Here is a 26,514-nt window from a genome sequence, read left to right as displayed (position 1 = left end):
CGTTTGAGAACCACTGTCATAAAACAAAGTCTGCCTATCTGTTTTTACAGCTCTGTGATCAGATGCATGAAGCTCCGAGATCAGATCTACCAACTCCCTGCTCTGGTTCAAAGATGCTGTTAGAGGCCTCCGATTCTGATTATGCAGCTGTATTGTTGGAAGGGTATCTAACCTCCTCCAGCATCCTGTCTTTCATTCTTCCTCTCGGAAAAAAGAAGAGCATCACACTTCCTTTCCCTTCCCAGCTACAGTGCATTTCATGAATATTAAATAGCGAGAAAGAGACAACACTTTTGGCTTAGTAGGTCAGGGGAGTCCTGCCATTTGTATAATCCGGATAAATTTAGAGCAGCTGGTCCCTTGCCAGCTGTAGAAAACTCTTGCATGGAGTTTGAGCTCGGCGGTGGCTGCACCAGTCAGAAGTCAAAAGCGGTGCAGGCCAGGGACTGGAATCGACCGCTCTTTTATCAAATGGATTGCCCTTCAATCAAATCCCTTCCCAGCATACAAAACATGAAATAATCCATCATCAAGTTAAACTGCTTGAAACACTTTGTAAGTGGTCCTGCAATGACAGATCAGGTGCAACAAGATGAATGAGGCTGGAGTGTATTTAAAGTGACACAGTGAATCCACTCTAATCAGGTTCATCAGTTCTAATTCACTTATATCTCTTTTGGAGTGGTCCATCTCTCTCGTTTATTTCAATGGCTCTCTTACACCTCCAATATAACTCTCAATTAGCTGCTCAGGAAGGGAATGCAGTTTGACATCGCCACAACTGAACTCTGCACTTTCCCAATCTTTCCGCACAGACACAGGGCTATACGCTTTTTAACAAGGCTCCTTCTTCTTCCCGGCAACCTCAATTGCTTGTTTATTACCAGGTCACAAAAGAAGAGGAACACCTCTACAAATTAATTAGAGGTGTTTTGAACTGCAAAGATATAATTCACTCTTCAGGTACATTATGGAGCAAAACCAGTTAACGGGACGTTTGCTCCTCCATCCCCTTCCATTCTTCAACAATAAAATTTAATTGGATAGACATCATCCATCTGGATAATGAGCTTGAGACCCAAAAGTCTCCGACTTACAGCTGTTGTTACTACCTTGGTAGGCAGTAGGTTGCCAGCAAGCATAGAAATGAAATGGGCTCATTTTGTACTTGCGGAATGTGCTATACTTTAATAATCCGCTTATTAAAAAGAGCGGGGGTTTTTGTTTTCTTTTTCGCTATTTATTAAAATTGCATTCCTCTTCTTCACTCACATTCTTTTTGCGGACTCACTCACAGCTCTCCCCGCCGCCACTGACAACTGGGATTGAAAATTGGCCACAGCTTTATTGATTACAGATGTAGGTAGGATTTGACTCAGGCACTGGGTGCATACCCATTATCAGCCTCCAGATGGAGAGCTGAAGGGGTCACGAATGGGATCTGGACCACGTCAAGATGCAGGTCAACAGAAGTGGCCCACCCCCCCAGTTGCTGTTGGAAACTCTGTGGCCCATCTGCACGCCCAGCAGAGCTTCTTTTAAACTTCAGTTGCTTATTTCAGTTACTACTCTTCAGTTGCAGGTTTCTAAACTAGATGGTAAATGCTTAGCTTATTTCCAGTTCTTTCACTTAAGTTCCTCAGCTTAATTACATAGGTGCTGCAGCTTAACAATTTGGTTCTTAAAAGAGGGGGTATTTTCTGTCAGATTCCCAACCTTCTAACAATCACACTCCTGAGGTACTTTGAATAGTATAGCAGACCTAGGGGATCTCCACACCCCTCTTAACTGGTTAGGGTGTCTTCTCTTTCTAGAAGATCACTCCGCTCCTGACTGAAATGAGACCCATGTAGACTGTATTCTCACAGCTCTGCTCCTCCTTGCTTGAACTCAGCCCTCCACCTGTCTGAATACTCTCGCAAGACACCACACACTGTCTTCCAATCTAAGCTCAGAGTCTCCTTTCTCTAGCGGTAGATATTGTCCTCGGAGTGGATGCTATACACAGATCAGAGCCAACTCTCTAACTCTCTCCACCAAACAATCTGAACCATCTCTCAGAAAATGCTCCTTTTATTTTCTCTCCCAAAGTGCTAGCTCCATGCTCCTCTGGCTAGCTGTCTTGGTAGCCAATCAGAAAGAGGCCCCAGCAGTCAGGTGGAGTTCCAACATACTGCATCACCAGATTATGGTCTAGCTCTAGCTCAGCTGTCCGTCATACCAGTCTAGCTGCCACATTCTGGATTTGTTGTAGTTTCTGAGTCACCTTCAAGGTTAGCCCCACACAGAGCGCATTGCAGTAGCCCAAATGAGAGATAACCAGAGCATGTACCACTATGGTAAGACAGTGTGCAGGCACGTTTGTGGCCTAAAATAAGTCACTGAATTTTCTGCAACACAGTGGGGTTCTGTATCCAATCTGCAGGAATTCCTCAATGCACTATTCAATCTGGAAAGTAAATAAAAATAAAAATTGAACATCACTGTTCCAGATAGAGGATAGAAGCCTGGAAGTTTACTTCTTTGCACAAATATCTAGTATCTGTACATGATACACGCATGTTAGCTATCCCCTTTTATATTTATATATAACCAAGGGAATGTTGTTGTTCCCCACAAGTTGCAATTACTATTCCTTGGAAGTAAGACCGTGGCTTGTTTATTTTATCATATGTCAATTAAAATTTGGTAAGGCTGCAAAGGTTCAAATAAAAAAAAAAAAACCACCCAAAGGCACTATATTTTCCCATGTTTCCCATGAAACATGTTTTCCCATGTTTACCCTTCATTCTCCACCTATCAATGCTCCATCCGGAGTCAGCCAGTTCCTTTTGCCAGTTCTCTGTAAACAGAAGCCCTATCAGGTTGTCAGTTAAGCTATGGAGAAATTGCCAGAGGAGGTGAAATTAACAAAATCTAAATGAAATTGACATGCCTGCTGTTAGAATGACAAGAGAGCACACTGATTGCTGCATCCCTGTGGTAATTAATGGCGTGTCCAGCAAACCAATACTGACTAAGGGACTGGGAAAAGAAGGAAGAGACTACACCTTACAACTCAACTAATTAACCTGCTTGGGGAGAGGGAGGAGCAAGCGCAAAGTTTATAGCTTTAAAAGCAGAAAGCAGGTGAGCAATTAATTAAGTAACCTGCGGAGAAGGCAGTGCAAGCAGAAAAGAACACAATTAGTGCATCTTCCAATTTATCACATGCACACACACCTTATAAATTAACACCACATGAAACAGCATGGTTGGCAGCCTGTGAATATTTGTGTGCATAAGCACTGGAAATTTTATTTGAACCGTGGAAAGATGTATATATGTAGAGAAGAGATTCTGTTCTTCATGGGGAAGAAGCAATTACTCTTCTACAGACATGCTGCCCATTTTTTAATATATATTTCCACTGTGAGGTTATCGCCAGTTCTGTTGTGCGGAATCCTGATTGATTGTCTCAAACTTTCCTTACATCTGATTCTTTCAGGTTTACTTTCTGCTGGGGGAAAATAATATTGGCAGGTTGGACACACAACCTGTTGCACAAGCCAGGACAGAGGTGCATTGGGGAAAGGGCTGAGTGTGCATCACAAGAACACAACAATGTAAAAAGAGCCTACTGGATCATGCCAATGGTCCATCAAGTCCAGCATCCTTTTCTCATAGTGGCCAACCTGTGGGAAACCCGTAAGCAGCATCCAAGCACAAGTATTATTTATTTATTTCCTATTTCATAAAAATTCTACACCACTTATTGTTGTTGTTGCTTAAAAAAACTAATTACTGTCTCTGACTACAGAGACAGAGCATAGCCATCATGACTAGTAGCTATTGATGCAAATCCAAGTGATAAATTGCTCAGCACTGCATTCCTGGCAAAAAGATGCAGATTCTCAAACTGCAGCTAGTGAAAACACTCAACATCCGTCAATTGGCTCATCAGTATAAAGCACATCAGTTTGCACAGCCACTTTTATAACAGGTTACACACACACACACACACACCAAGGAGCAAAGGAACTCTGCATGTGCAAAGAAAAGAATCTGCATAAGAATTCTGTATGGATGTAAGTTTTGGGGAAAGCAGGGTGTGGACTGCAATGGTTCAGACTAATATTTTCAGGGGGAGGCTTTGAGGGGTTGGGTGAAACAGCTGATATGGGGGGGCTGGTTGACTTATATCACCAGGTGTTGTTTTTGTTTAAAAAATAGTTCTAAGTGCTCAAATCTCCTCCTCCTCCAAAAGTTTGCAAAGCCAAATACTCTCAACAGTGAAACAGAGAGAGGAATTTTGGTTCTGTCCCACAACTGATAGCCCTAAAAAGAGAGAGACAATCTGGATGAAAGTCTGAACTAAATCCACTCAATTGATTATTAAGTTCATGATCATGTACCTCCATGAGATATACAAATATGTGAGAATTTTCCACATAGCAGATAGAGTATGCTTTCTTTCATTCATTCATTCCAACTCTCCTTTTCTCACTAAGGACGCTGGACAGGTAACAAGTCCAATTAAAGAACAACAGTTAATCAAACAATACAACAAAATTTATAGGAGGTATAACCTCAAATGTCAACACTTAGGATCCAAGAAATCTTGTTGCGGGGGGGAGGGGAGGGTTCCCTTTGCGTTATAACATGTACAGTAATCAACTAATAATGGATACCACTAGTAAACATACATTTGAATCAGCCACCCATTCAAGAACAGATTCTTGATACCATTGCTGTATCAACTCAGTAACGTTAATGGGATTACTCAATTCAGAATATATATCTGGAAGCATTTTTATTTTGAAAAGTACACATCTCGGATTCATTGCGATTCATGTAACCGAAAACCACAGCAGCACCCCATCAACACCTCCAATGGAATATTAAATCTATCTTACCTACTAGTTGGCTTCCAATCTGTGTAGAAGTGCCTTTTGAGATGGACACAGTCACAGCAAAATAGTCCTTAATGGGTGCAAATGGATGAAGAAGGAGCGAGCAGCGTGTTCAGTCAAAAACAGAATCCTTTCAGATAATCTGCTGAACAGAAAATAGTCAAAATTATTATCATCTTCAGTCTTTGTTTTATAGCAGCAAAAAGTCCACCTAATCCAGAATTCTCTAACCAGCAGCGACCAGCCAGAATTCTATCTATGCAAATTCTGCTATCAGCTCACCTGCTCTGCACCTCCAGGAATAATGCGCAGATCAGAATGTATGGCACAATTCTAACCAGGTTGACTAAGAAGAAAATTCCTATTTAATTTATTGGAGCCTACAGCTTGGTAGGTGTGCTGTTTACTCCTGGGCAAGTGTGGCAAAATAATTAGAGGTATCAGACTAGGACCCAGGGATCAAATCTGCAGTATGTCTCTGTATAGCAGCCAGGAGGGGGTTAGTGCCTACAAGCATCCCTTGAGGGCTTCCTGAAGGCACATTGCTCAGCCACTGTGATCCAGTAATGTTCTTATATTTGCTTTGCATTTACACTTCCAGTATCTGAAGAAGTGTGCATGCACACAAAAGCTTATACAAACAGACTTAGTTGGTCTCTAAGGTGTTATGGTAAAGGTAAAGGGACCCCTGACCATTAGGTCCAGTCGCGAATGACTCTGGGGTTGCGGCACTCATCTCGCTTTACTGGCGGAGGGAGCTGGCATACAGCTTCCGGGTCATGTGGCCATGACTAAGTTGCTTCTGGCGAACCAGAGCAGCGCACGGAAATGCTGTTTACCTTCCCGCTGGAGCAGTACCTATTTATCTACTTGCACTGGCGTGCTTTCGAACTGCTAGGTGGGCAGGACTCTAAGGTGCTACTGGACAATTTATTATTTTTATTTTTCCCCTGACTTCCAGCAAAGTCAGGGGTGGGAAAACCTACTGCTCTCCAGAAGCCCTGAAGAGCTTGTGTCCAGGATACCTTAAGGACCACTTGAACTCTTATATCTCAGCTTGATCGCCAAGATAATCTGGAGGAGCGCTTTGAGTTTCTCTACACGTTACAGAGGCCCAACTAGCATCCACTAGAAGTCAGGCTTTTGTGTGGAGCTCTCTTTTCCAGCAGAGATCCAGCAGGCACCCTCGCTTTTGACTTTCTTGCAGACCTTTTTATGTCAACAGGTCTTCCCAACTGTTTCATTTTATTGGCCAGTCAACTTTTTAAAAAATGTTTGGTTTTTTAAAAATGCTTTAATGATGTCAACTGCCCTGATATTTTATGACATGGCAATACTGGGTGGTTGTTGTTTTGTAAATAAATAAATGCTGTTGGAGTCCAGCTCCCTGTTAGTCCCAGCATGGCCAATACTTCAGGGATAATAAGAGTTGTACTTTCTTTCTATCTATCTATCTATCTATCTATCTATCATCTATCTATCTATCTATCTATCTATCTATCTATCATCTATCTATCTATCTATCTATCTATCTATCATCTATCTATCTATCATCTATCATCTATCATCTATCATCTATCATCTATCATCTATCATCTATCATCTATCTATCTATCTATCTATCATCTATCTATCTATCTATCTATCTATCTATCATCTATCTATCTATCATCTATCATCTATATCTATCTATCTATCTATCATCTATCATCTATATCTATCATCTATCTATCTATCTATCTATCTATCTATCATCTATCTCTATCTATCTATCATCTATCTATCATCTATCTATCATCTATCTATCTATCATCTATCTATCTATCTATCTATCTATCTATCTATCTATCTATCATCTATCTATCTATCTATCATCTATATCTATCATCTATCTATCTATCATCTATCATCTATCTATCTATCTATCTATCTATCTATCATCTATCTATCATCAATCTACTTCAGGGATAATAAGAGTTGTACTCTACCAATATCTGTCTATCTATCTATCTATCTATCTATCTATCTATCTATCTATCTATCTATCATCTATCTATCTATCTATCTATCTATCTATCATCTATCTATCTATCTATCTATTTTGGGGGGTGTTCCAGGGATTCCAGACCTGTTTAAAGTCATACCTTAGAGAGAAATAAAGTTTCAGTTGGATAAACCTGATTGCCGCTAAAAACAGGATAATACCAAAGATTACACCTGTACCTTTGTGACATTACTGTTTCTTCTCCACTCTCTAACTTTGTAAATGTAACTAGATAGCCAGGCCAGATGGGTATCTACCTTTACCTGGCCATTAAGGACAACTACAGCACTTTTATTTGAAGAGAAATCTGTGAGCGACCCCCAATGCAATTTGAAATGGAAGGAACATCAACACACTTTGTTACATGTTCAGGAAGGAACTCTTTCCAACTGATAGGCTACCAGCTCTACAGGATCACTCTTCTAATGAGATTCGTTCTCAGCTGGGTTCCCCAAGTAACCCAGTTAATGTATTAGAAAATCATAATGAGTTGAACTCTAGGTATTACTTTAAAAAAGAGGGGAATGTGAAGCTTTTCTGAGGTGCTGAATTGGGCTCATAATCCCTCACTGAACTGGTTCCACCTTAGGAATTTATCACCATCCTATTTTATTTATAAAGCACCCAAATTACTAGGCACGCTGTACGATAAATTTATAAAAGGCCATTTTCCTGCCTGCAGGAATACAGTGTAAAATTGACTGACACAATAGGAATGGTCAGAGGAGTGGAGGTTGGGGTGAGGAAAGGAAGACAAAAGAAGGGATTCTGTGGAAGGTGTTTGTAGAATTTGTACTGTTAAAACAGAAAGGGGTCAAACCATCACAAGAGGTGTTGAAATTTTGGGAGGTTAGATAATTACAATGGAATGGTCTTGGTGGTAGAGTGAACCTCTTTATTCTTATTGCTTTATGATTATTACTTTATCAATATTATTATTATTATTATTATTATTATTATTATTATTATTATTGGAAGGCACACAGATTGTGCATGGTTACTGGACTGCACTGGGAAACTAATAATGTTGGGGCATTATATCTATATTTATATATCTACAGATAGATATATCTATCTGCATATTATGGAGGGGAATGGGGTCCAGATGACTGCTGACCATACTTCTTTCTGATCCCCCATCTACCTCACAGATAGGTACTTAGTGGACACACAACAGTCATGTCCACTAACTCTTAAGATGTTTTCATAGTATATTACTATGGTTTCACATTGTGGACTAAATGAACCTTTGGGTCTCTTCAAACTCTGCAGTTTTATGATTCTATGCTTTGAGGAGATTTTGTTTTTTCCTCTGGTATTGTAGTCTTTTAGTTACTCTCTCTCTCTCTCTCTCTCTCTCTCTCTCTCTCTCTGTGTGTGTGTGTGTGTGTTGTGGTTATTGATAGCAATAATAATAATTTGATTTCTTTTACTTGCCTTTCACCACAAGGTGCCAAGACACATTGCAACACTTTAAAAACACAATACAGTGGTACCTCGGGTTACGAACTTAATTCGTTCTGGAGGTCTGTTCTTAACCTGAAACTGTTCTTAACCTGAGGTACCACTTTAGCTAATGGGGTCTCCCGCTGCCGCCAGACTGCCGGAGCACAATTTCTGTTCTCATCCTGAAGCAAAATTCATTATTATTATTATTATTATTATTATTATTATTATTAACCTGAGGTACTATTTCTGGGTTAGCAGAGTCTGTAACCTGAAGTGTCTGTAACCTGAGGTACCACTGTACCAAAAACAGCTAAAACAGATTGTGGCAAGATGTCAAAGCAGCAACATCCTTAACCTCTAGACTGGATGGCTGCAATATGCTCCAGGTGGGACTGCCCTTGAGATTGGTTTGGAAATAGTTTGGTTTCGCTCCCCCAGGAGCCAGTGATGGCTGCCAGCTTAGATAGCTTTAAAAGAGGATTAGACAAATTCATGGAGCAGAGGGCTATCAGTGGCTTCTAGCCACATTGGCTGTGCTCTGCCTTCACAGGCAATGCTTCTGAATATCAGTTGCTTAGAAACTTAGGAGGGAAGAGTGCTTTGTGCTCAACTATTACTTCCAGGTTTCCCACAGGCATCTGGTTGGCCACTGTGAGAATGGGATGCTAGATAAAATGGGCCATTGGCTTGATCCAGCAGGATCTTCTGAAATTGCATCAGATGGTTGCAGCTAGTGCTTTTGGCCTGAACACGCTTGCACTGCAGATTACTCTTGAGGTATAGATGACGCTTGAAGTCCCTTCCAATTCTGCACTTTTCTGATTCTATGGATCAGGTGCGTGGAGCTCTGCCCTGGTTGCCAGTTTATTACCAAGCTAAGTTGAAACTATTAGTGTATAAAGCCATAAACGGCCAAGACCAAGTTACCCAAAGGACTAAGGTCAGTATTTTGGACAGCTACTTGTTAGGAATGCACTTGCTCCAGATTTCCTGCAGGAGGCAGACTAGTTGACCTACAGCAGCGGTTCTCAACCTGTGGGTCCCCAGATGTTGTTGGACTACAGCTCCCATCATCCCTGAGCTTTGGCCTTGCTAGCTAGGGGTGATGGGAGTTGTAGTTCAACAACATCTGGGGACCCACAGGTTGAGAAAGGCTGACTTACAGGATCCCTCCAATTCAGTGATTCTACAGCAGGAGATTATTTGTGTTGCATCTGTACATGGAGTTTGCCTTGTCTAACTTGCTTTGACTGCTTCAGATCTTGGAATGGCAAACACACCATGCAGTCTGGTTGGGGATTTTGTTCTCCTAACTTACACACTTAACAAGGAATAACCTTGTTACCGTTGCCTATCACACATCTCCCAGTGCAGCCGGTATGTTGTCAGACTCTCACCTCCCTTAAGCCTGCCATTGCAAAACAAAAACCTCATACAAACAAACACATACAGTCTAAAGAGTGGAGGGAAAAGGAAGGGAATCAGAAGAGAAAATGTTTGGCTTGAGCTGCTTTTGCCCATAGGACTGTCCAACAGATCGCTGCTACAGGGGCATGATAACCATGCGATACATGCAGCTATCACGGGAACATGTTCTATTGCCACAGAAATAACACTGGCTGAAAAAGCCATAAATGCAAAGACATGGTACATTTCGTGGCAAGTAATCATATTGTATTTCTGATAACTTTAACTGATGTCATGCTGTATTTCTATCATATCCTTTTTACTTCTCCATTGTACCCTGGTATTAAGTGGTATATAAATTATTGAAATAAATATGCTTCACCCAAAAGTAAAGCAATGCCCAATCTGGTGATAACAGAGTAAACGCTGCAAGGAGGGAGCTGAAGCACAATATATAGTGTCCAGATCAAGGGAAGTGATAGTACCACTCTATTCTGCCTTGGTCAGACCACACCTGGAATACTGTGTCCAATTCTGGGCATCACAATTTAAGAAAATAATAATAATAATAATTTATTATTTATACCCCGCCCATCTGGCTGAGTTTCCCCAGCCACTCTGGGCGGCTCCCAATCAAGTGTTAAAAACAAACAGCATTAAATATTAAAAATTTCCCTAAATAGGACTGCCTTCAGATGTCTTTTATAGCTAGGATAGCTGCTTATTTCCTTCACATCTGAAGGGAAGGCGTTCCACAGGGCAGGCACCACTACTGAGAAGGCCCTCTGTCTGGTTCCCTGTAGCCTCATTTCTCGCAATGAGGGGACCGCCAGAAGGCCCTCGACGCTGGATCTCAGTGTCCGGGCTGAACGATGGGGGTGGAGACGCTCCTTCAGGTATACAGGACCGAGGCCATTTAGGGCTTTAAAGGTCAGCACCAACACTTTGAATTGTGCTTGGAAACGTACTGGGAGCCAATGCAGATCTCTCAGGACAGGTGTTATGTGGTCCTGGCGGCCACTCCCAGTCACTGGTCTAGCTACCTCATTCTGGATTAATTGCAGTTTCCAGGTCACCTTCAAATGTAGCCCCACGTAGAACGCATTGCAGTAGTCCAAACAGGAGATAGCTAGAGCATGCACCACTTTGGCGAGACAGTCTGCAAGTAGGTAGAGTTGACAATGAGGTTGACAAGCTGGAATGTGTGCAGAGGAGGGTGACCAAGATAATCAAGGGTCTGGAAACCAAACCTTATGAGGAACGGTTGAAGCAGCTGGGTATGTTTAGCCTGGGAAAGTGAGGAGATATGATAGCCATCCTCAAATATCTAAAGGACTGTCACGTGGAAAATGGAACAAGCTTGTTTTCTCCTGCTCCAGAGGGTAGGACATGAACCAATCACTTCAAGTTACAAGATTCCAGCTAAACATTAGGAATAACTTTCTGACAGTAAGAGCTGTTTGACAGTGGAATGGTTTCCCTCAGTAGGTTGTGGACTCTCCTTCCTTGGAGGTTTTTAAGCAAAGGTTGGATGTCCATCTGTCCTGGATGCTTCAGCTGAGATTCCTGCATTGCAGGGGGTTGGAATTAGACGACCCTCGGTGTCCCTTCCAACTTTACAATTCTATGCTTCTGTGATGCTATCTATGATTAACTGTACCAGACCCATGTTATTTTTTAGTATACACACACGCAGCCTAAGAAAGACCCATCAATGACTCACCACCACCATCACTTTGCTAATTGCTTTATACAAACAAGTCTAAAAGTGATTTAAGAAGATAAAATACATACAAATAAAAACAGTAAAAAATAGGGGGGGGGGACAGAGTACAATAACAGAATAGAAGGGACAAGTTGTAACATGCTTCCCTAAAAGTGGAGCACTGCAGCAGTTGCCAACTTAGTGAACAAAGGCCTGAGAGGATAAAAAAATGTATTAGCCTGGTGCCTAAAAATGGATCACAATGGTGTCAGGTGCATTTTCTTCAACAGAGCATTTCACAGGTAGGGGGCCACCACTAAAAAGGTGCATTCCTGTATGACCACCTTTCTTGTCTCCCTTGGATGAAGAACACAAGAGCAGAGTGGAAATATGTGAATGGGCAGCCTAACCATGTCTGTTCCTCTGAGGGGGGAAATACGGATAACCTCCAAATGTTTAAGGTATTTTCAGCCTTATATTGACTAACAGGGAACTCAGTTGCTAGTATGTATGTAAAACAGCATCATTGAAACACAAAAGAGGTATCAGCAGACTTGGCAGAACTCTCAGGTTTGCAGAAGTAGATCTTAACATCCCCCCACGCCTAAATGAAATCTAAAATCCTTTGTTAGGCTTCTCAATTTTATTTCTCAATAAATTTTAAATACCCACCACATTCTGTTGTAAAAAATCAGGAGGGAATGGTGATTTGCTTTTCAGGACCATCTCATCAAAACTGGGACACTTAGCAGTTGTACTGGCAGCCTCAAAATTGCCCACAAGACTCTTCCAGGACTCAAAGAAAATAACTTTCCTCTCTCAGCATATGCATTTTAACAGAAAGTCAGATGTAGTAAATGCCTTCCTATCAAAATATTAGGCACAATTATTCCTTGAAGTCAATCATGCCCTTCTGAACATAGTAATACTTTCACATGAATATATTTTTTTAAGGGAGTCACTGTGCACAAGTAGCAATAAATTAGGGCGCAAAGAATATTCATGGCCGACACTTAGCAGATCTGTGATTTTTCTCCTCAGTGCCTCACCTGCCCCACAAAAGCTTTCAAATGATTTTAGCTGTGCCATCTATCAAATAAAGTGTCGACATGAATGCATTTAGAAAGCATGCTAATAAATATGCTGATTTTGTTTTATAAAGTGTACCTCCAATGAATATGAAGTTGGGTCATTGTGATGCTCGGCCACCTGCAACTTCTATGACTCTTTGGTGTTTAAAGTCAGAACAAAGTGGCTTTTTTAATGCGTGCACAGTTTTGAACACTGTGTCTGCTGAGGACTGGGCAAGTCTTTCCTTGCAATTTCTACCAACTGCACCATGCTCAAAGAAGACTTTCCCAGACCTCCCCGCAAGATTCATCTAGTGTTTGAAATCCTGGATGTCAAGACCTACGTTTGGGAGCAACTTCTCTTTGGCAAAAGAACCCCAGCGGAGATTTGACATGGTTAAAGGAAGCAGCAAAGAAAATCATGGATATATAGTGTGTAAAACCTTCAAAAGGTGTCCTTTCTAGTGAATCATAAAGAATCCCACTTGTCTAAAGCAAAAAGGCCGGTCAAAGCCATGCAGCTTGAGGGAGCCGCTCAGTGCTCCTCACACATCAAATGCGCATGCAGACTGAGTACAATAAAAGGCTTGGTTGTCCATTTCCTCCCAAGGGGGAAGTGACATAGGCTAAGCCTGGCAGGACAGCTTACTCTATGACATTAACCCCTTCGTGCTTTAATTAGACTCAAGCAGGCTGGATATATGAGGCTGGTTACCTTAGATGATGATGATGATGATTTATTTATTTATTTATACCCCACCCATCTGGCTGGCTTTCCCCAGCCATTCTGGGTGGCTACCAACTGAATATTAAAAACAATACAGCGTCGGACATTAAAAACTTCCCTAAACAGGGCTGCCTTCAGTTGTCTTTTAAAAGTAGAATAGTTGCTTATTGCCTTGACATCTGCTGGGGAGGGTGTTCCACAGGGCAGGTGCCACTACCAAGAAGGCCCTCTGCCTGGTTCCCTGTAGCTTTGCTTCTCGCAACAAGGGAACCGCCAGAAGGCCCTCGACACTGGACCTCAGTGTCCGGGCTGAACGATGGGGGTGGAGACGCTCCTTCAGGTATACAGGACTGAGGCCATTTAGGGCTTTAAAAGTCAGCACCAACACTTTGAATTGTGCTTGGAAACATACTGGGAGCCAATGAAGACCTTTCAGGTTGTTCTTGCCTAGGCTTCTTTGTGAAGCTCTACATCTTCTTTCTTCGGGAGTAAATTGCATGTCAGTAATCAAAGGAAGAACAAACAGTCAAATTACCCTGGATAGCTGTAGAAGAGCCTCACTTGATCTGAACTGTCTGGGTATTTTGGGGCCATACAATTTAAATACTGTCTGGGAGTTGTTGTTTGTTACTATGTTATGTAGTTTTCTGTTTTTATATTGCAAATCTCCCCGTGGTCCTCAGATGAAGGGCAGTATAGAATTGTTTCTAAAAATAAAAATATTAACAAGGATTTTCACAACGGGCAAAAGCAGCTCCATTTTTTTAACCATGGGGTTGGACACAGGGCCCCCCCTCTAAAAGTGGTGGAAGGATTTTCCAATTCATAATGAGTGAAGAAAGCATTGCCCTTCACACTAAATTGGCTTTAAAATGTTGCCAAATCGGATTATATCCATAGCAGATCATTCCGAGTGAGGGCATGAAGTGGCTTTCTGACATCAGCATAGGCAGATTGGACAGGCTAGATGATTACATTACTAGATGCACATTACTAGGCTAGATGTTACATTACTGAGTTCAGTTCTCAGTTTCTGGTTGGTGGATCACTTGGGGAAAGAAAAAAGCTGGGTGGGGTCAGGCTAGAACAGCAGCAAAAAGTGGAAATGGCAGCAGTAAATAGCTGCAAGCAAAACAAGCTTATGAGATTTGTTGGCAACATTCCAGGAACTCTCCAAAGCTCCCCTTTGCCCCTTCACAGGCAAAATCTGCCACAGGCTCTAGTTACAGTGCAAGAAATGTTCCACGCCCTTCTCTCTGGATGCTTGGGTACAGGAGTGAAGCCCACATTGAACTACCTGCACTTAATATATCATGTGAGTGAGCACTAACGTAATAAGCAGAGTCTGAAGTACGTTCCAATCCATATACCAGTTTAGCTATCCTTGTGCCTTTGTGCCACCTTGCAATGCAAAATGCAAATAATAGCCACAATAATAGGAAAATTTCAAAAGGCAGATTTCAGTCCTCCCTTCAAGAAGTGTAAACCAGTTAGACATCTGATACCAAGACAAATAATATTATATATATGCTAATGATGACTAAAATGGTCTGACTTGCTCAAGGGCTTTGCAGGCGTTTTTTGTTTGTTTCTGCAAGAAAAGCGACTTTAATTCATGTTTAATGCCATCCATTTGTTAACATGGTGTGCTAATGTGCAAAAAATGATTAAGCCTCTGCCACGAGGCTTAACCTCTGTAGTTGTAAATGCTGTTTAATAGAGTGTTCATGAACTGAATAGTTCAAAAAGTTTAATTTTATGGTGGGTACTGCAAGGATTTCTCTCAACCTCAGCAGTAAACATAAATAATCGAAATTTGCCATGTGTAATTGGATTTGGTCTGAAAGCAAACATAAACTGGAACACTACAATTGTAATATTCTTAAGCAGGTCTCTCGTGCCTCCACTCACGTGTTTACACACCTTCCATTTAACCACCCAACACAGCAGAATCCAAAAGGATAGCCGAACAGTTGCTTTATTAAGCAGATGATTATCAGAACCAGCTCTGACGTTGGCATACACACATCTGATCTATTAGAGGGCAGAAACCCACTGAGGAACATTAGTGGAAGTCAATCTCCTTTTTAATCCTTTACACACCACATACAGTGGTACCGCGGGTTACATATGCTTCAGGTTACAGACGCTTCAAGTTACAGACTCTGCTAACCCAGAAATAGTACCTCGGATTAAGAACTTTGCTTCAGGATGAGAACAGAAATTGTGCTCCGGCTGCACAGCGGCAGCGGGAGGCCCCATTAGCTAAAGTGGTGCTTCAGGTTAAGAACAGTTTCAGGTTAAGAACGGACCTCTGGAATGAATTAAATTCTTAACCCGAGGTACCACTGTACTACCAACATAAAGCCACACTTCCCATTGCTGCATAGCACAGGTCCGTGCAACCTTTGGCCCTCCACATGTTGCTGGAATAAAATTCACACCATCCCTAATCGTTGGCTGTGCTGGTTAGGGTTGATAGGAGCTGTAGCATAATGGAAACGAAAGATTCAGGCAGTTGATAACACAGACGATCATTATTACCTAATTTCAGATGGAGCATTCTTCTGGATGTCTGCTGGCTCACAGAAACACAAGGCTCAGAATGAGGGAAGTCCCCTAATGGTTGTTTTCCTACATTGCATCGTGGCACATTGCAACAGGAGTAGTTGCCCAAAATGTCTTGAGAGCACCATGTTGGGGAAGGAAGGCTAGCCTGCAGGAACTCAACTGCCATTCATCGATCAGTAAAGTGGGCTTGATTTAATATTAATACCAAGAGTTTATACACAATTAAGCCCACATAACAAATGAGCCCTTCAGTTTTAAAAACCCAGGAAATTGAACCCCAAACAAACAAATCTAATGAACAATCACTCAGCCTTAATTGGGCGTTGAATTCTGCATGGCAAAGCTGTGTGCTTTTCACTATGTGGTATTATATGCAGGCTCCAGTACCTTGAAAATTGCCACTTCTTCATTTTTAAAAAGATGTTTCTTATCATTAAGGATGCATTGGAAACTTGAAACCAGGCAATGCATGGTTAAATCTCAAATTGGCATGTTCTTCGATTTCCTCCTAGTAACCCCATAAATTACCTTTCCCGCCCCGACCTGGCCACAGTGATCCATGCAACGGTCATCTCCAGGCTTGACTACTGTAATTCGCTCTACGTGGGGCTGCCCTTGGAGCTGACCCAGAAACTCCAGAAGGTGCAGAATGCTGCAGCAAGGCTCCTCACAGGGTCTCTGCCATGGGAGCATATTCACCCAGTGCTTTTCAAACTGCACTGGCTCCCGGTGGAGTACAGGGTCAGATTTCAGGTGCTGCTTTTGACCTTTAAAGCCCTTCACGGCCTAGGACCCTCGTACCTACGGGACCGCCTCTCCGGTATGTCCCACGAAGAGCCTCAAGGTCCATAAATAGCCACACCCTAGTGGTCCCAGGCCCTAAGGAAGTTAGATTGGCTTCAACCAGAGCCAGGGCCTTTTCAACTCTGGCTCCGGTCTGGTGGAACGCTCTGCCTCATGAGACCAGGGCCCTGCAAGATCTGATTTCTTTCCACAGGGCCTGTAAGACAGAGTTGTTCTGCCTGGCCTTTGGCTTGGAGCCAATTTGATTCCCTCCCTCTCTTTCTTTTTTCCTTTCCTTCTCCTCCTGCGATGAGGCTACATTTTAATATTTTAATGTTTCAATATTTTAATGTTGTATTTTAATTTTGTTTTTAAGTTGTAATCATTCAACTTGTTTTTATTATTGCTTGTAAGCCGCTCTGAGCCTGGCCTTGGCTGGGGAGGGCAGGGTATAAATAAAAATTATTATTATTATTATTATTATTATTATTATTAATGACGGTGATGAGTGGAAGACATATTCAGACTTTATGTTTAGCAACTGCTATGGCTGCACTGGACGTATTGCCCTCTCAAAGCATGAGATCGGCTAAGGGTCAGTCCAAGCTGAGTCAGTTTTTAGGGCTGTTAACATCTCTCTCCTCCCCACCAATCTGGGGCATGACTGACTCAGATCTTGTTCCACCAATTCAGAGGGTGGGGCTAATGGTTATCCAAGACTGTCTCAATCTGACTTGGCTCAAGCCCGTATCCACCTGATTCAGTTTGTGATTTGGGCCTTGGCCAAATCAGGTGCACAGCCCTAGTTTCCATTCATTTTGTGTCTGAAGAAGGAATGAAACTGCCGAATACTCAGGCCATTTTGGGAGAGGACTCCATAAGGACCCAACTCATAAGTTTCTCAATCCTTTCCATCACTACCCATGGCTTATTCCCTGAATAGAACAGCAGAATAGATAGAAGGGGAAGAAATGGAGGCAGTGAGAGATTTTACTTTCTTGGGCTCCATGATCACTGCAGATGGTGACAGCAGCCACGAAATTAAAAGACGCCTGCTTCTTGGGAGAAAAGCAATGACAAACCTAGACAGCATCTTAAAAAACAGAGGCATCACCTTTCAACAAAGGTCCGTATAGTTAAAGCTATGATTTTCCCAGTAGTGATATATGGAAGTGAGAGCTGGACCATAAAGAAGGCTGATCGCTGAAGAATTGATGCTTTTGAATTATGGTGCTGGAGGAGACTCTTGAGAGTCCCATGGACTCTCCATTCTTAAGGAAATCAGCCCTGAGTGCTCACTGGAAGGACAGATCGTGAAGCTGAGGCTCCAATACTTTGGCCACCTCATGAGAAGAGAAGACTCCCTGGAAAAGACCCTGATGTTGGGAAAGATTGAGGGCACAAGGAGAAGGGGATGACAGAGGATGAGATGGTTGGACAGTGTTCTCGAAGCTACCAGCATGAGTTTGACCAAACTGCGGGAGGCAGTGGAAGACAGAAGTGCCTGGCGTGCTCTGGTCCATGGGGTCACGAAGAGTCGGACACGACTAAATGACTAAACAACAACAACAAAGAACAGCAGAAGACCCGAAGTGTTTATTTGATTGCCCGGTGCATTTCATTTGACTGCTAGTCATGAATGTATCAGTCTATTTAAAATGATGAAGAAACCCAGGGATAAGTCTCAAGAAAATGACACATAGCATTGATTTGGGGGCTAAGATTTTAGACCCACACCTGCATACCACAAGCATGAAGCCAAAGACCAGGAACCCTAGAACTCAAAAGGTAGCAATCAAAACAAATTAAGTTTTTATGAACTGTTTGCAGGGCCATGCAGACATTTATTAGATGTGTATGAAATTATCTGGGCTTGCCAGTCGTGTGTGTGTGTTTAAATGACAGGTTGCCATTTTCTTTAATTACAAGGCCTGATATATTTAACAGCAGATATCTGGCCGTTAGCGCAAGTGCTTTCTCTCTCTAAAAAGAAGGAAAGAAATCAATGGTTAGACTCCAGGGCACCAGCTTGGTCATCAAGATCAATATTTAAAAAAATATAGCCTGTCAAGACCCTTTGGCCCCCTATTGATTCAAATAAGGAGCTGCTAGTGCGCTGAATAATGATAGCCTAACTGCGGCTGAAGCAGCTTGTGGATATCAGTGCCTCTGGCTAAGGAATTTTCAAGCAATAAAAATGAAGGAGTCCCGCAGCCCTCTAAATTGGTATGTGGAAGATGACAAATAAAATTAGCCGCACAAAAACCTTTCATTTTTGCACACTTATTTATTAGTATCTGATTTCACAAGCTTTACTAAAAGGGAGCGGGGGACGGGGACGACCAATGATGGGATTTATTGGATTTTGATTGTGTACGCATGCTTTTCAAAGTTTCTACTTTGGGTTTTTTGCTTGTTTGAGCATTTTAGAAATCATCAAGGCCAGCTCTACCATTAGGCAGGGTGAGGAAGCAGATACTGTGTGCCATAAAAAGCCAGCAAGTTGTCAGTTATTGAATTTGTGATTTAAATTGAGAACCAAAGATGGGCTGCTTGGAACAGATTCCGGGATGGTCCTAAGCTGAAGTGGGATCTCTCTGAAGCAAGCTGAACTGAAATGGGGACCTCTGAGGGGCTCCAAGGTGCTTCAGTGATTTGGGTGTTAAAATGGGTGCAAAATTTGAAACATTTCCAGTGGAATCCAGTGAAGTAGTTCTGCTAATTCAAGGATTTCTGGCTGGGCAATGGAATTTCCCTGCCCTCTCCTCTTGCTGTGCACCCTCTAAATCTGTTCTGTGTTTTTCTCCAACCCTCCAAAGGAATTTTACATATTTATTTATCTCTGTTTATAAATCGCTTCCTATAATACGTGTCAAAGCTCTTTAAGAATAAACCAATTTTAAATCCCTTGGTTCAAAGGAAGGAAGGCTTTCAAAAATTTGGGTAGGTTTCAAAACATTTATCAGAGAAGGATAAAACCCAGAGCTGAATAGGGAAATGATAGTAACCACAAGAAGAGTATTATAAGCGGAGTTGTTGTTTATGCTCCGTCCCAATTCTTCAAAAAAAATTATTACTATGGATTTCCTCCATTCTGATACTGCCCCGTTTCCTCTGCACATTAACACATCACACCCAGGTCCCCTTTTGCCAAACTATACACACTGTTTGCCGCAATTGTCAGTTGACAGCTTCCTTTTCCCTTGCAAATTATTAATGTGCATGCACGAGCACACATGTTCATTGATTAAATCACAGCATGAAAAGGAATTGTGGTGCAATCAAGAATCCAGAGTCCTTTTTGCACTGTAACTGATTAAGTCCTATACATGCTTACTCAATAGTAAATTTCACTGAGTGCAATGAGGCTTACTCCCAGGTAAAAGAAGAAGAAGCTTGCAGCCTTAATCAGTGAGCCTGTATTATTTTTCTATGTCACTTCCCCTACAAAGGATTTGAAAAAAGAACACAGACACACATGGCGCAGGGGGCTTTGAAGCCATCCCTTTTTTGTAGCCTATCCAGTCCAAGCCCACTTTAAAGATAAATAAGCCTTAGAAGGGAGAGCCAAAGGGGCCTTGAAATTGCCCGTCAATCTTTAGCACCTGGACAGCAGACTGAGCAAGCCCACAGGTGAGCCAGTCACAGCCTTCTGCATAATGGTGAGATGTAGAATATTTCTAGTTAAATTATAATAATTATTTCCAAATGTTCTTCCATGCACGTAAATTAGCATAACGAGATTTTATGCAAATCTGTGTGCCCTATCTTCCACATTTTGGCAGTATCGCATCTCCCTATTTGTGATGTGCTCTTGGTGACCCTCTAGGGCCAGGCATAGAATCCATACAGGAAACTTGTCTCTGATCCTTGTTTGAGAAAGTGATGCCCACCAGTTTTAAGATGGCGGACGTGATTCATAACGGCAGCTAAAATGCAGGAGAGGTACTCCTGTACTCTGCGGGAGAGGGCCTCTTGCAAGATACCATCTTATCAAAATCTCAGTTCCACAAGCGACAGTAGTGCAAGAGGGGGAGCGGGGTAAAGTGCCCCCCGGAACAAGGAGCTCTCCCCCCATTACTGGACTCACATCATTAACAGATGCTGTTATTTTTCTTTCATATATCTTAATATGGGACGTAACTTGTCTTTTCTGTGCATTTTGCTTTCTAGTGCTGCCACTGCCTATACGATATAGGATTTGGACCTTTAGCATTGTAGCAGCTACCCTTCGGAATTTCCCCCACAGGGAAACACCTGCTGTCAGTGGATGCACATAAACACATTTGGCCAAATCTGGTTGGAGAAAGTCTTTGCAATTCCAGCACATCAAAGACGGCAATTGCTCTAGCATTAACTGTAGCATTGGTCCTGCTTCCACAATCAGGATAATCACCTGATTCCTAATATATACCCTGCCATTTATTTGCACCCCCTTTCCTCACCTGCTCCCCCCCCCCTTTGGTCTCCTAGTATGAATAAATCATGAGAACAGATGGTGGGAGATTATCAATAAAAGGCGTTGTTAGCCTCAGTATAAATCCACTACACTCAGTCAACACGCTCTCCTTTGCCACCTGCTCATTTATTACACTCTGAACAACACTTCACTGTTTAAAGAACTACCCCCCTTCCTTTTTTTTCTTTTTTTAAGGTGCTGGTGTTGCAAAGTAAACTCATTTTAAAAGTTGGCATTTTGAAAGCCGTAAACCTTTTCATGAGACCAAAGTCTATTTTCAACAAAACGCTTGCTTTAATAGTCGCATTTTAATTGATCATTTTGAAAAACGTACAAACGTGGGTTGTTGTTTTTTTAGATTTTGCGTGCAACTGTAAAAGGAAAGACAGCTGTGAATTATTATATGGTACATTATGCTAAAGGAACTGGGGTAATCCATTTGCCAAAGCAGCAGGGGTTTTCTTTTAAAAAGAATGCAGGGAGGAATCAAAGTTTTACAGAGGTAAATGAGTGAATTTTGCTTAAATTTGTGGCTGGCTATTAATTATTCTGTCTGTAGATGTATTCTAGCAACAGACTGGAGAAAGCATTTTGTATGGAGAATGTTAGATTGTGAGGCACATGCCTAAGTTCAGTCTCCAGCATCTCCAAAGGGGAAACTCCTTTCAGAAACCCAGTACAACTGCTTCCAGTTGGTGTTGAAAATATGGGCACTTTGATTAACCAATGGAACCTAGTTAGTTCTGCCATGACTGGATGATTATTGGCTTGTGGTAACATGGAGGCGGGCTTTTCCACTGGTGGCATCAGTATTGTGGAACACTCTCCCTGCTGAAATATGAAAAGCCCCACCAATGTTGGGATTTGTCCAGCTCCTGAAAACACCTGTTCAGGCAAGCTTTCATCTGAACTGAGATTTTGCTTTACCTGTTTTTAAACTGTTTTTAGTTGTTTCACTTTTTAAATGGTTTGTTTTAATGCATATTTCAATTGAAGCTGTTTTGCTGTTATTGTGTAACTTAATTGTGGGTTGATGTTATAGTGGTAAACTACTTAAAAGACTATTTGGCGTATCAGGAACAGTTGATGGAGTTGGGTATGTTTAGCCTGGGAAAGAGGAAGAAGAAGAAGAGTTTGGATTTGATATCCCGCCTTTCACTCCCTTTAAGGAGTCTCAAAGCGGCTAACATTCTCCTTTCCCTTCCTCCCCCACAACAAACACTCTGTGAGGTGAGTGGGGCTGAGAGACTTCAAAGAAGTATGACTGGCCCAAGGTCACCCAGCAGCTGCATGTGGAGGAGCAGGGAAGCGAACCCAGTTCCCCAGATTGCGAGACTACCGCTCTTAGCCACTACACCACACTGGCTCTCGGAGACGGAGAGGGGATATGATAGCCATCTTCAAATATCTTAAGGGCTGTCAAATGGAGGAAGGAACAAGCTTGTTTTCTCCTGCTCTGGAGAGTAGGATTTGAACCAATGGCTTCAAGTTAAAAGAAAGGAGAATTCAACTAAACATCAGGAAGAACTTTCTGACAGAAAGAGCAGTTTGACAGTGGAATGGTCTCCCTAAGGTGGTTGTGGACGCTCCTTCCTTGGAGGTTTTTAAGCAGAGGTTGGATGGCCATCTGTCATGGATGCTTAAGCTGAGATTCCTGTATTGCATGGGGCTGGACTCAATGACCTCTGGGGTTCCTTCCAACTCGACAGTTCTATTATTCTAAGTGATAGACAAGTGATAATACTGAGCTAGATGGACCAGTGGTTTGACTCAAATGGGGAAATGACCTAGTTCAATGGTAGAACATCTGCTTTGCATACAGAAGTTCTGAAGTTCAATCATGGGAGCTCCAGATAGGGTTGGGAATTTCTTCTGTCTGTCATCCTGAAGAGTCACTGCCAGTTTGTGTAGACAATACTGAGCTATATAGACTACTGATGTGACTCAGTATAAGGCAACTTCTCTTGTTCCTATTATTAGTTTTTATCAATCTATATAGGCCTGCTGCTATATACAGACACAGCTGAATAAGACCTGCCTCTTGCAACATTTAGGGGAATGGACCCCTAAGAGTACCAGCTTCACTTTTGTGCTTCTAAAAAATAGAGAAAATCAGTTTATATTTGATTTATCTGGTCTTGGTCATTTGAGATTGGGATACTTGAGGAAGTAAGTCTGCTGGAATTTCAACAAGATTTGAAGTGATCTGCACTTCCAAGATGAATCTGCAGGTCAGAATTCAATTATCTACCAGCTTTCACACTTCCTGACATTCAAAAAAAAGTTTAAAAACTTAAACTCTGTAAGTGGAGAGAAAATACGTATTTTGAAATAAAAGAAATTGTTTTTTAAAATATATATATTAATGTGAATGTTCATGTACATTATAAAACAACTGCAGATTGATGTGGAAATGGGATGGAACAGATGTATGAACATGCAAACCTGTCTTGGACTGGAAATAGATTGATCCAACCATCTCTATTTCTAAGAAAGTACAGCGTGGTTTGCAATTAGCTAGAACGTCACAGTAACGCAGAACTTCCTCGAATGTTTGACTTCTAACAAGCACTGAGAATGACTCGCAGTGAAATTTCACTAAGCATATTCAAATACAGTGTAAATATGCTTTAATGATAATATAATCTTACAAAGTGCTGATGAATACCCAACAATTACTTACAGTCATCAAGCTGTCTAATTATGAATAATCACTTGGCTCTCATTTACATATTAATGCTAGTGATTTTCATGAGAGGAACATACACAGAATATTGGGTTGGGCTAAGAGAGTAGATCCACTGAAACTAAGAGGGTAGATGCATTGAAATCAAGGAGACCAGATACTCATTGATTTCAGTGGGTGTGTTCTAAGAATGACTCAAGAATGCCATTCAACTCATGCAACATACTTTCACTTGTGGAACTTTCCCCCCTCTCCTGCCCCTGTGCATTATTAAATCTGTCTGACTCCCTGGAGCAGCTTGGGGTGGGGTGGGGCTGGAGCAAATGGGGGGGGGGCATGCATGGATAGGAGAAGAAAAGGAAGTTTCACTGTGTGAGCAGCACCAGAGCTACAGCCTGTTTTATTTAACCATTCAGGGAACCCCGGACCTAAGATCTAATAAATCCTGCATCTAACAAGCAAAATACTTGTCATGTATCTTATATACACATACATAAGATAGAGAGATAAGATAAGCATTTTCTCTAAGTCAGTACAGCCTAAAGGTAAAGGTAAAGGGACCCCTGACCATTAGGTCCAGTCGTGGCTGACTCTGGGGCTGCGGTGCTCATCTTGCTTTATTGGTCGAGGGAGCTGGCGTACAGCTTCCAGATCATGTGGCCAGCATGACTAAGCCGCTTCTGGCGAACCAGAGCAGTGCACAGAAATGCCGTTCACCTTCCTGCCGGAGCGGTACCTATTTATCTACTTGAACTTTGATGTGCTTTCGAACTGCTAGGTTCACAGGAGCTGGGACCGAGCAACGGGAGCTCACCCCGTCGCGGGGATTCGAACCGCCGACCTTCTGATCGGCAAGTCCTAGGCTCTGTGGTTTAACCCACAGCACCACCCGCACCCTTCAGTACAGCCTAGTGGAAGTTAAACAAGGACCAGCTATATTCGAAAAGGGCACCTTGTCATGACTGGTGCCCACTGGAACTGATAGGGTGGAAGCTAGGTAGGCGGTGCCCAAGCCCATAGCAGATGGAGCCAACCAATTATAGGTTTGACCTCAGCTCCTCTTTGCTGAGTTCTGCAAGGGCAAAACTGGGACTTAAGGAGTAGGAAGCAAAATAATCTATGGCTACAGTATGATTACCCACGATGCTGGTCTGAATAGGTTTCACTGATGCACAACCTTTTCCAAGGAACCAGCAGTGAGCAATTTTCAACATAAGTTCTCCTGTGTTTCCTGATGGAAATTTCAAAGGAGATGTATTCATAAATAAGAATAGAAGAAGAGCTTGCTGGATCAGAGCAGTGGCCCATCTAGTTCAGCATGCTGCCCATGCAGTGGCCAAACATCTGCCAGTGGCAAGCAGGACTCAAGCACAAGAGCACTATTCCCCTGCTGTAGTTTCCAGCAACTGGTAATCAGAAGCATTGCAGAGCCTAACTGTCATGGCTGGTAGCCATCCATACAGAGTCCCACAAGAGCCATGCTCCCATCATTCCCCCAAGCCTTTTCCAGACCAGCCTTAAGATATTAACCACTGAATCGCGATTGTGTACACAAGCCGTTTTTTTTAAAAAAGCAAGGTATCACTGAAAGGGATATCATTAATTAGGGGAAATCACACTTCTCTCGGAGATAATCATGCCTCCTGCTGCTACATATAATAATGTCTACTGTTACTAAAATTAAAAAAGGAAACTCAGTGGGGACCAATGCTTTGTCGCTATTTTTTTAAAAGCCTTTTGTGCAATTAATGATGCTTGTGTATAAGTCAGTTGCAATTTGTCAAATACAGTATTTCCAACTGCAGCTTCCATTGAACAGCCAAAGCCTGTAATAAAGAAACAATATGCTCAACCTTATGGATTAATGGATGATATTGATGAGCAGAACCCCTATGGGATTTTGTTGTTGTCGTTAGTCCTCAACATTTTTTTCTGCCCTTAACATCCCTGAAGGTATCTCTTGCACAAAACCTCAAAATGTTCACATCAAAATGTTTGCTTCAGGCCTTCAAACTGAGTGACAAGCCCAGTTCCAGGGCTCACTTCAGAGAGTGTTTCTTCACCTGTCGCAAAGTGGATATCCAGTGTTTGGTGAGGCAGACGACACCCATAGCACATGATCGACAAGCTGCATCATTACTTTCCACAGATCACTTTCTCCAGTCCTTTCAAAATTCTTGTTTCCTTCTAAATTCCTTAGATAATATGCTGAGAAAAAGCTTGTTTCTATATTTTGCATTAGCTAACTCTACTCAGAAGTGCTAAGGACATAGGAAGAGTCCTAGACCAGCTTCCTGGCCAATAAAGGGTTGCCACAGGTAGATTTCGGCAAATTTTTGAGATTTAGCAAACAACAACCTTCTTGTCTGGATCAACAACTTTTTTGTCCAGATTTTCACTTTTTTGAAATATGGTAACCCTAAGGTAATCAGATGCTTCTGAAAAGTCCCTGGGGCCCTCCAGAGGTCATTGAGCTCCCAAATCCCATCAAGTCTGACCAAGACTGGTGTAAGTCCAAAAAAAGGGGGCATTCTTTAATGTTTTAATGTTGCATTTTAATCTTGTTTTTTAAGCTGTATTTCAATCAATTGTTTTTATATTTGGTGTTAACCACCCTGAGCCCAGTCTTGGCTGGGGAGGGCGGGGTATAAATAAAAATTATTATTATTATTATTATTATTATTATTATTATTAGTCTGGGCAGGCAGGGCTTAAGTTGGA

General features: G+C 42.0%; 1 protein-coding gene across 4 annotated transcripts in view; it reads right to left on the bottom strand.

Moving 5' to 3' along the window:
• Window positions 1-26,514, bottom strand: part of CNTN5 (contactin 5) — a 674,545-nt gene that overhangs the window by 467,132 nt on the left and 180,899 nt on the right. For 3 of the 4 annotated variants that reach the window (XM_081001823.1, XM_081001826.1, XM_081001825.1), the window contains exon 2: window positions 4,896-5,034. The gene's annotated coding sequence lies outside the window, so the exon portion shown is untranslated. Of the gene's footprint in view, window positions 1-4,895; window positions 5,038-26,514 lie in introns of all 4 variants that reach the window. The other variant, XM_081001824.1, reaches the window with a different exon arrangement.

The sequence above is a fragment of the Podarcis pityusensis genome, assembly GCF_964106645.2.
Source record: "Podarcis pityusensis genome assembly, chromosome: 4".
Lineage (NCBI taxonomy): Eukaryota > Metazoa > Chordata > Lepidosauria > Squamata > Lacertidae > Podarcis > Podarcis pityusensis.
Note: the sequence above shows the minus strand (reverse complement) of the source record. Positions and strands in the feature narration are given on the sequence as shown.